The sequence below is a fragment of the Elephantulus edwardii genome, unplaced genomic scaffold (assembly GCF_000299155.1).
Source record: "Elephantulus edwardii isolate Elephantulus edwardi_28Jun2011 unplaced genomic scaffold, EleEdw1.0 scaffold00067, whole genome shotgun sequence".
NCBI lineage: Eukaryota > Metazoa > Chordata > Mammalia > Macroscelidea > Macroscelididae > Elephantulus > Elephantulus edwardii.
In genome coordinates this window covers 1,792,459-1,804,323 of record NW_006399817.1, presented here as the reverse complement: position 1 = coordinate 1,804,323, position 11,865 = coordinate 1,792,459, and the positions used below count along the sequence as shown (strand labels likewise).

The 11,865-nt window shown below is 39.3% G+C and overlaps 1 pseudogene; it reads left to right on the top strand.

Moving 5' to 3' along the window:
* Window positions 1-3,530: 3,530 nt before the first annotated feature.
* Window positions 3,531-4,850, top strand: LOC102876600 (annotated as a pseudogene).
* Window positions 4,851-11,865: the final 7,015 nt, after the last annotated feature.

Genomic DNA, 11,865 nt, shown 5'->3' with positions numbered 1-11,865 from the left:
CCCCTCCTTCTCCAGCAGAGCATCTGGTGGATTAGAACCACATACCTCTGAGATTGCAGTGCAGCTTCTTGCCACTAGGCCACCAGAGCTCCTCCATACTTCATTTTTTAACTGACCTCCTTGTGAGCTCTACTTCTTCACTGTGGCAAAAAGTTCATCTAAATCTGTCAATAATGCCAGCGCTTTAGACTGTAAATGTACTTCAAATATTGCTGTCAAATGTTTTGTTTTATATTGATTTGCATGCAAATGATATACATTTGTCTCTTATTCCTCTACATTATGTTTCACACATTGCTTCATTCACATTGTGTTTTATAAAATTAATCATCATTGATCTATGCTCACTCTTACCCTGTCTTTTCAGGTCCCTATTGGATCATTTATAATTTTTTTAATCTATCCCTCTACCCACCAAACTCTGCCATTCCAGTGGTTTCTCTCCCTTCCTCAACTCCAACACTTTATCCTTCCTACTTAGACTTTTATACACTTCACACCAGTTATCCTCCTATGTTTTACAGTAATGGTCTTATGAACTATTCGTCCTTATAAAATTGAATTAGTTCACTTAGAATAGTGCTCTCCAGACACTCCTATGTTGTATAGTAGTTTACAAAAAGCATTGCTCCTTAGTGCTGCATAGTATTCTACATGTGAATGTATTATAATTTCTCAATCTATTTATATAGGTGTACAAATTTCATTTACGTCTTAGCTTTATTTTCCTCAGGGTATCTTTCTAGAAGTGGGATAGCTGGGTCATATGGGATTTCTTATTCAACTTCTTTGAGCAAATTCCAAACTGTCTTCCATAATTGTTGTACCATTTTGTAGCTTAACAAGTAGTGTATGAAAATTTTAATCTCCCACATTTTTTCCAACATTTACTGCTTGCCTTCTTGCTAAACTTATTCACCGTTATTAGGGCAAAATGGTATCTCATTACGCTTTTTATTTGAATTTCTCTTACTATCAATGAATTTGAGTATTTCTTCTTGTGTCTGTGGACAATACAAATGTTTTTCTTTGTGAAAAAAAGTTTTATCATGTTGTTTGCTCATCTTGTGATTGGGTGATCAATCTTTCCTTGTGGAGATCTTATTGTATTCTACAAATTTTCTTCATGAGACCCTTGTCTGAGATGTCATACCCAAATGTCTGTAACCCTGCCGGAAAAAGGTGATTTTTCCTTCTCTCACAAGACTTATTTTTATTTTATATCAGTTTGCATAAAACATTCATACACATTGTGAATCATTTAGGCACATCCATTTTCACACATTCCTACACACACATGGTGTTTCAAATGATCACTCATATATTATGCCTTGTAGAATGAATCACCATTGATCTATGTCTATTCTCACTTCATCCTTTCAGGTCCACACTGGCTCTTTCCTAACTCCTTCACAGACACCTACCACTCACTAACTCATCAAAATCTTTTTTTCTAAAGTTTTCCTCCTTTCATAATCTCTTGGTTATTTGTAACTACCCCTTTTGGACTTTTATCCACATTTTACTCGTTATCCTTTATTTTTACAATGTTGGTCTTCTGCAGTATTTATTCCTAAGAGATTGAGTTTCTTCACTCAGCATAATGCTCTCTAAGGAATTAATCTTTAGAAGGTTTCATTGTTATACTCTCCTAGTTGGGCATTACTGGCTATATTTGTCAGTCTCTTTAGACCATGAAGGGCTCTCTAGTAGCCTAGGAGTAAGAATCTGTACTGCAATACCAAAGGCAAATTGTTCAAATCCACCATGTGATTTATGGGCAAGTTCCTCCAATGCAAGTATCATTGATGAATACATCCTGGAGGGTCAGGAATTACTCTGTCCTGATCCAGGGTACACAACAACAGCAATATTATGCCATAGACTAGGGCTTCTAGGTTTATTCCTATTTTGTGTCTTATGATCTTCATGAGTTTGGGCTTTAATTTTAGGTCTATGATTTGCCTTGAGTTGATTTTAGTGTATGATGTGATACTAATCTTCAGCTTTCTGTAAGGAGAAGTCCAGTTTTACCAGCATTATTTGTAAGCTGAGTATGGAAGAAGCTGTGAAACTAGAGACATTATAGGTACAATAACATGGATCGTGGTCAAAATCATACAGTGTAAATGAAATGTTTATCTATGTTTCGTTGGCTATGCACACACAACAAATTACAGCTAACCTTGAGATAAATGGGAATGCCAGAACACTTAATTGTCTTTATGTGAAACCTATACTTGGACCAGGAAACAATAATTAGAATAGAGCAAGAAAACACTGCATGATTTAGGATCAGGAAAGTTGTGCTTCAAGGATTCACCTTATCTCCTTACATTTCAATCTATCTGCAGAACACATCATCCAGGAGGGTGGAATTTATGAGGAGGAATGGGACATCAACATTGTAGGAATATTCATCAACAACCTGCCCTATGCAGATGAAACAACCCTGCTTGCTGAAGCTGAGAAGGACCTGAAGTGCTTTTTTGCAGAAGATCAGGACTATAGCCTTCAATATGGATCAAGATCAATAAAATAAACATTCTCACCCCTGGGCCAATTGGGAGCATCAGTATGGATGGTGAAGGGATTGAGATAGTTAACAGTTTTACTTTACTTGGCTCCACAGTCAACACTCTTGGTACCAGAAGCCAGAAAAGCAAGAGAGAAATTGCATTGAGAAAGTCAGGTGTCAGGGACATCTCCAGGGTACTGAAGAGCAAAATCTTCAGGCTGGAGAGTAAGGTGCACCTGATCTGGGCTATAGTCTTCACAATTGGACAGTGACTAGGGATGATAGAAAGATGCATTTGATCTGTGGTGCTGGAGAAGAGTGTTGAATATACCATGGATCGCTAGAACAAACAGGTTTTTCCTGGAGAGGGTGAAGCCAGTATGCTCCTTGGAGGCAAGGATTCTGAAGCTTCATATGACATAATTTGGGTATGTTTTAAAGGAGGGACCAGTTCATAGAGACAGACATCATGTTTGGGAGAGTGGAGGGATGGCACAAGAGAGGAAGACCCTCGATGAAATGGATTGATTCAGTGATTGGGCTAATGGAAGTAGGTGTGTCAAAGACAATGAGTTTGGCACAGGATAGAGCTGTGTGTAGGGCGCTTGTACATAGGGTTCTTATGAGGCACCAGTAATTCAATGGCACATAACAGCAACAACAAATAAACCATTATACTGCAAATTTTAAAATCTATGTTATGAAAGTATATATATAATATATACATATTCAAGCAGTGATGCCATAGTAAGTGCTTCAGGCAAGAGACCAACCAGTCCAGGACCCATTAAGAAATGCTTAAGGCAATTATCTAGTGAATTGACTAGATACATGCTGTAGATGTGACACACATAGAAGCAACACATGTAGAACTCAGGAATAGTTTTGACTCCTTAAGTAATAATGACCAAAGATTAGAGGAACTTTAGACTTTAGGAGGATATCAAGAATGTCATTCATGGGAGGGGACGCGAGCGAGTGGACTGGCCTCGGCCCTCAGAGCGAGCTCACCATGGCGATGCATTTCATCTTCTCAGATAAGGTTGTGCTTTTGTTTGATTTCTGGAGCATCCACAGCCCTACATGAAGGAGGAGTGGCATCTGCTTCCATAATAGCTTGCCTCCGGAAAGCCTATGAACTGGGAGAGAGGATGAAAGGCACCCTAGAGTCGAGGACTCTCCTTTATAGGGTCGCTATGAGTCGCCTGCGACTCGACAGCACTTAAGAACAACAACAACTTATACAATAAAAGTAGTAATTAGTGATTCCTTTTACACAGAGGCTCTAGTAAGCAGTTAATGATTTCTATAAAATAACTGGGGGTTTCCTATTATAAAAGTAATAACAAAATTTTAGGAAATTAGATGAGAAGAAAATATGTATTCAACTTTGCTGAGATAACCAGTGTGTCAACAAAAAAGTTCATCATTGCATTCAAGTCAGAACTGACTCCTGGCTGACCTTCCAGTGTGTTTTCAGAGGCTGTAAATCACATAGGAGAGAGTGCCCAGCTTTCTCCATTGGAGCTGCTGGTGGATTTGAGCCGCCAGAGAAGCATCACGTTTAGGTTAACAGTACGACTCCCTATGGACTAAGCCACCAGTTTTCACGTATTTAGACATAAACAGGACCTTGCTGTACATACTCTTCCCTTAGTAAGAGGTCACAACAGAGATATATGCAGACCCTCGAAGGGGTGGGATAGGTGGTAGTGCAGGGTGTAAAGCAGAAGTCCTAGCTTTCCCAGGCAGCTTCTCCCGATCTAAGAGCCACACCCAGCAGGCCAGCCTCACCAAGAAAGGTCTGGAGGGGCAAAAAGATAATCAAGTTCAGAGCTGAACAAGGGTTGAGAAGAAGGTGCCAAAGAGAAGCAGATGGAGTGGATTCAGAGGAAGCCGGGGCGGCTCCTGGAGGGAAACGTCTCCAATAAGTCTCTGAACTCAGCCTCTTCGGCAGGTATGGCCCTCTCAGTGGTGGTAGTCCGGCTCCTGGCTGTGTTATATGAAGGCATCAAGGTCGGTAAAGTCAAGCTGCTCCACCAGACCCTGGAGAGTCTGACATCCCCCACCAACCAGCAGCTCACCAAGGACACAGACTGGGAGTCAACAGGCTCAGAATCTCCCCCCCTTCCCCCCCCCCCAGTTAACAGGTCGCTTCTCAGGTGGTTCCTGTGTCACTTTGGCCAGCCGCTAATCCACATCGCTCAGGTGGTCTTCGGCCTACTTCATGATGCTGGCTGTCATGTCCTACAACACCTGGATTTTCCTCGGTGTGGCCCTGGGCTCAGCTGTGGGCTATTACCTCGCCTACCCACTTCTCAGCATCATTTAGTTATCAGGACTAGCAGGAACCAAGGGGTTGAGGGGCTGGCACTCCTTTTTTCTCCAGACACTGCACTTCTGGTCCCTCATCTTTTTCTTCTGACAAGTGGATCCGCACTTTGATCCTTGGTTCCAGAAGCTCCCAGTTGACGTCAACTCTTGCTGCCTGGGGTTCAGAGACTGTTGCAACTACCTCCTTCCTCAGCAAGTCTACACAGGGTCGAGGTCAGGCCTTTTTGTGCCTTAAGAAGGCTATTATAGCCTTTTATTGTAAGAACTACCTTCCCTCTGTAACTTGGTTTGTGCCAATACTAGAACCTCTACTCGGAATATTATTGCTTATTAATTTTTGACTCATGTACTTCTAACTTGTTAGTTAAATTTGTGTCTTCTAGGTTGCAACACCTCCATGATACATCTTCAAGGATATGAACATGTACGGCTAAGCACAATTAATAACAGTGTATCTAAATTCCAAAAATAAATCTCCATAGTAGTCTATGTGTTTCCTACTGCCAAATGGGCCCATTAGAGTAGTGAGAGAAGATCTTCACCCAGAAACCCACAACGTCGCTTTTCAGCAGGAAGTAGCTAAGAGAATACACCATCCCCTTTTCCTTATTGAATCAGGGTGAAGTCTCTCTCAGGAAGGAGGGATAGGGAATGCACACTGACAAAGGAGATTAATCAGAACTGGCTTTGACAAGCACTGTGGCAATTGGGCAATTAAAACAGACATTCAGGGGGAGGGAAGAAGAATGAACTGGGGAGGAGGGTAGAGAAAACAGTGCAACAATGAAGGAATGAAAACCCAAAATCTCTGTAAATGTTCATTAAAACTAATAAAATTTAATAATAATTTAAAAATAAAGAAGGCTATTATAACCAGAAGGGGGAGAGGGGAACAGAACCTATGGCAGGGTTGCTGAATCCTTGTTCCACTGAGATGCAAATCCTCTAAAAATCAAGACAGTGATGTGGGTTCTACACGAAGGGAAGGGAACCTAGATACTCTGTGCTTTTTTGTGCCTTAAAGTGCCATCTTTCTTGGGATTTTGCAGTCTCTTCTGTCTGTGGGTGGCAGAGATTAAGCTGACTCCTCTTTCTCATATTTCTACCTTTGGAATGCATGTCTCCTCTATGAATCATGTAATTACACTAAGTAATCACTCCTCCCCCCCAACTTAAGCACTCGGCTCACAATTTTGCACAATAGCTCAAGACAAAATTTACTATGAAATTATTTCACTTTATTTATGATTCATCATAGAATCTGCTGAGATCTGTTTTCCTTTCCTGGGGAGAGGGTGAAAGACAACACATGAAAGGCAGAACTGAAGGGCTGTTTTCATCAGGGCTCCTGATTTATTCTGGATGGATTGAGTTCCTTCCAGGGCTCCTGATTTAGTCTGCATGGATTGAGTTCCTTCCAGCAGCTGGTACTGTCTGCAGGTGGAAGAGTCATGGCCCTACATGGCTGGAAAGCTCTTTGCAGCTTTAATACAGAACAGACAAACCCATTTAACAATATTGAGTGTTTAATAATGTTCCCTATCACTGTGCACCCACAGTGATCTAACTGTTGGTAAAACATGATTCATTCACTTAAACTGCTGATTAAGCCACACAGAGTATTGACTGAAGCTGCAATAGGTAGTCAAACAAAAGTTGTTACATTTTTATAATTGATGGAACTCTTCTGAGAACGAAGTCTCTTCACCTTACAGGAAAAGAGATACGAAAAAACACTTGTCTGAGTCACCCAGCGTAATATTGTCGTACACAGACCTAGTGATCTTTACTCTGTTGATCCTCCATCAGGTTTCTGAGGTTCTAAGTCTTTAAGAAAATACCTGCATCCTAAGGAGTGGCTGGTGGACTCAGCCTGCCCACTTGTGGTCAGCAGACCAACACCATGCCACAGGGATCCTTGTATATTGTAATAGCTTCATGGACTAGATGGGGGGGGGTGGTCTTAAGCTTTGGAAATTAAAATACATTTTAATAAATATGTATTATTAATCAATCAAACAAACAAAAAGAATGTCATTCATGGAAAAGAAAGAGGTCATCACAAAGACAGAGGAGTTAAGAAAAGCCTGAGAAAAGAGAGCAGTACAGACTCTGAATATTGCACTAAAGTTCCAGTAAGGCAAAAGAATGCTATGCGTTCTTCACCACAACAAGAATGTACAGAATGCAATTGAAAAATGGCCACAGGATATGAACAAATTCACCAAAGAAGACATTCAGATGGCTAACAAGCACATGAAGAAATGTTCCAAATCCCTACCTCTAAGCGAGATACAAATCAAAACAACTATGAGATATCTTCTCACCCCAGTCAGAAAAGCAAAATTTATCAGAACAGCAACAAATGCTGGTGAGGCTGAGGAGAAACTGGAACCCTTATTCACTGTTGGTGGAAGTGTAAAATGGTGCAGCCTCTATGGAAGGCAGTATAGAGCTTTCTCCAGAAGTTTCAAATAGAGATACCGTTTGACCCAGAAATTCCACTACTGGGAATGTATACCCCAAAGAGACCATAACTGACACCCAAGCACACCCATGTTTATCGTGGCTTTGTTCACAATAGCAAGGAGTTGAAAACAATATAAGTGCCCATCAAAAAACGAATGGCTAGAGAAGCTCTGGTATATTCTCACAATGGAATGAATGCTACACTACACCAAAAACAAGGAACTCATGCAATATCATAAAATGGGTGACCCTCGAGGACATTATGCTGAGTGAAATACCTCAGTCACAAAAGGACAGCTACTGCTTGGTGCCGTTGTTGCAAAATAGGACTGACATTGGGGTTGGGGGGAGACTGAGAAAGATGAGGGTAAATAATGTATACTGAATTGAAACTGATTAGGGAGAAAACTGTTTAAATGAGATATGTGATTAGGTATTTTTATCATGATGGGAGTCCAGGGCTAAGGCTGATAGTAGAGTGGACTTGGGGGAGGTATTTTAAAACAATGAAAGAATTTTTCTTTACTTTTCTAAAAGGGGAATGTACTGGTGGGGGGGAGGGTTGGAAGGGGAGAAAATTGCAACAATGAATGAATGGAAATAAAAAAAAAGAATAAAAGAATGCTATGCGTTCTGGTGGCCTCGTGGCAACAAGCTATACTCTAACACTGAAGTTGTGCAAGGCTGCATCCTTCTCTGAAGTAAAAGGATTGGCAATCACTTCCCAAGAGACTAATTGACTCTGAAAATCCACTAAGGATTAACTATGGGTCAGTTCTAACTCTGTGGTAGATGACAACATGAGCAGAATATTGAATGATCCAGGAAGCATTAAAAGAAATGGCAGGGGCTAGGGAGTCACTGTACAAAAACAGATCGGTGGACACAGAAGAATTTCATGAAACAACATATTATAAAGAGACAACAGTGATGAAAGAGAAAAAGGTGCGGTGAAGGAGTTCACAAAGGGCAAGGACCTAGGAATTGATGGAATATCAGCTGACATACTTCAACCAAGAGATGATGCCCTGGACATACTTATCACGTTGTGTCAACCTGGAGGACAACTACCTGGCCCTTTGACTGAAAGACATTCATATTTGTTCCACTTCATAGAAGGGTGACTGGACAAGAGTAGAAGGTATCGAGCAATATCATTTATATTACACAGAATCAAAAACCTGATGAAGATTATCCAAAAATTACTGCCAATATTGGCTGTCCTCAATTGTTCAACACAGTTCTCGATCCTGTCAGTATTGGCTCTCTGCAATTGGCCAACAAAGTTCTCAGTCCTGCCAATACTGGCTCTCCAACACCTTTACCATTGCCAAAGTCCCATGTTAGGTCAATTCTCCATTCAGCCATGGTTGCTGTTGCTGCCATCTCAAAGTGTGTCTTACATTTTCCTGACTTCTCTAAGATTGGGAATGTCTCTTTCCTTTTTGGTGCAGAGAAAGATTTGTCTCTGTAGCTAGACCTCTTTAATTTATTCTCTAGAGTAGCTAATCCTCTTGTAGATTGTAGATTGTAGATTGTAGATTGTAGAGACTGGCTTATCTCCTTCCAGAATGTTAGATAGCAAATCTCCTTGTGGATAGGTTCACACACCTATTCACCTAGTCCCACCCACATAGCAACATCAAATAAAGGATACAGAAGTTATATTGAAAGATAAAGTCCTTACTTTACTACAGTAAATGGTAGTGTTTTCTTATTTTACTTTCCCATGATTTCTTCGTGGTGGCGGAGAAATTCTACTGATATTTATATATTGATCTTCTCTTCTGCCACTACTAAATTGGCCAACTAGGTCTAAGAGTGTTTTTATTTTTTAGTTTTTGAAGTTTTCCATGTTCTTTTGATATGTTGCAAAGTGGGACCAGTACTTGGAGAGGAACATGATGTATGGGAGAGATGGTGTAAGAGAGGAAGACCCTCAGTGAGATGGATTGACTCTGTGATTGGGATAATTGGTGTAGATTTGTAGAGACAGTGAGGTTGGCACAAGATAGAGCATGGCTTAGAGCTCTTGTAGATAGGGTTGCAATGAGTCACAAATGACTCGATGACACTTAACAACAACAAGCAGCAACAAGATTACAAACTTGACCAATTATTTCTTCAACAGTCTACACCATTATTTTCATATTCCCACTCAAAAATACTTTTATATTTTACTTACATTAACACGAATATATCCAATTCCACTTGGTGGGCCACAAACACAGAATATTTGCATAATTGTAGAAGAAGTGGAACTAGTGTGCACCATAGATGAAATTTTGTCGCACCTACTTTGGACATACTGCTATAAAGGGCAATCCTTGGAAAAAGACATCATGTTGGGAAAGGTAGGGTGTCACAGAAAGAGAAGAAGTTCTCCCACATGATAGATTAACACCATAAACTAAAACAGTGGTCTCATTTAAGTCAGGTATTTTATGGATGGTGAAAAATGGGGCATCCTAAAGATTTGTTGTTTGATTGGGTTCATATGAATCATTGTTAATTGTTGACAGTTAATAACTCTACCAAGCGTGAAGTTAACACTTAAAGTCAGTGACTAGAACCTTCTTGAATAATTCACCAGTGTAAAACTTATATCTTAAATTATAAGGAGATTTTGAAAGAGATCAAAATTTGATAACACATATTTATTTGCAAGACAGTGTAAAATCATCAAGTTTTTTTATATTTATTAAGGAAGATAGGTACAAATACAAATAGATGGAATAATTTAGATAAATAAATAATGATTGGTTTTTTTATACAATTTATTGAATGTAATGATACAATTAGCAGTTTCAAAAAAGTTACCAGGATAATTGTGCATCTACATGGGATTCTGAAAAATATTGGACAAATATTGTAACAAAATTATGATAATGAAAAAAAAAGAACTTATACCATATAAAAATAACTTGAATGGGGTTATGTAATTCCACACATATAAATTTACAATATCTACTATAAAACATTAGAGATAAAATGTTCAACATTATTTTAAAGAACAGTTTTTTAGTGCTAATTGAAGCGAAGTAATAAAAGACAAAATTATTCATTACATTTTATAAACTTAAACACCACTGTTTTAAGGACTGTAAAGATAATGAAATCTTCAATATTGTAAGTTCCAAACACCTTTTATAAAGTACCAACATCCAGAATATATTAAGTACTTCCACAAAAACAAAGAACCTAATTAATATGGACAAATTATTTGAAAAAAACAACACAGTACTCTATAGTATTTTAGAGGTCCATGGCTGCAAAAATAACAAATGTCAAACTATTTAATACTTTGTATTTATTAGGAAAATGATAAAAACTCCATTTAAGTTCCACTATACTCTGATTATGAAAAGTTTTTAAAAACTAAACTTGCTTAATTTTAGAAATCTAAGCAAATATTCATATTCATTGCTAGTTGGATTGCAAAATTTATTAAGAGAACTCATGGTTATTAAGCATGGTAGCAAATCTTGTTTCCAGGTATCATTATCTTTATTATCTAGTTATGTTTCTCCTTGAATGTAAGATCTCTTATGACAATACACATAAAATTAATACAGAATGATGACTAGTTATTATGTTGTTGTTATTGTTATGTGCCGTTGAGTCGTTTGCAACTCATAGCGACCCTATGTACAACAGCCCTAAATCCTGCTCTATCCTGTGCCAATTACATTGCCTTTGACACACCCATCCTCATTACCCCAGTCACTGAATCGATCCACCTCATAGAGTGTCTTCCCCTCCTGCACTGTCCCTCCACCCTACCAAGCATGATGTCCCTCTCCAAGGACCTGTCTCTCCTTGCAACATGTCCAAAGTATGTCAGATGAAACCTCAGAATCCTTGCCTCCAAGGAGCAGCCTGGTTTAACCCTCTCCAGGATGAATCTGTTTGTTTTTCTTGGCAGTTCTTGGTACCCTCAATACTCTTCTCCAGCACCACAGTTCAAAGGCATCAATTCTCCTTCTATCCTCCGTAGTCATTGTCCAACTCTCTGATATATAACAAGTGATTACAAAGACCATGGCCTGTATCAGGCACACCTTAGTCTCCAGAGAGACACCATTGCTCTTGAGCACTTTAGAGAAATCCCTAACAGGAGACTTTCCTATCGCAATATGTTCCTTGATTTCCTGGCTGCTCATTTTTAATCAAAGCATGAACAATAGTCACTAAAGTCTACAGGATTAACAACCAAACAAGAAGCGTAGAAATAGAGTACATTTTGACATATTTCAGTTAACAGATGCTGCCCGGGATGTGCTCACTAAATGGTGCCAAGAAATCTGGAGAACAACCACTTGGCCAACTGGCTGGAAGAGGTCGATATTTGTTCCTATCCAAAAGGAAGGCGACACAACACAATGTGGAAACTACAGAACAATCTCACTGATTTCACATGAAAGCAAGATTTTTCTGAAGATTATTCAAAAATGACTGGAACAGCACATCAACAGAGAACTACCAGAAGTCCAGGCTGGGTTTAGAAGGGGTCATGGTACTAGGGATATTGTAGCTGATGTTAG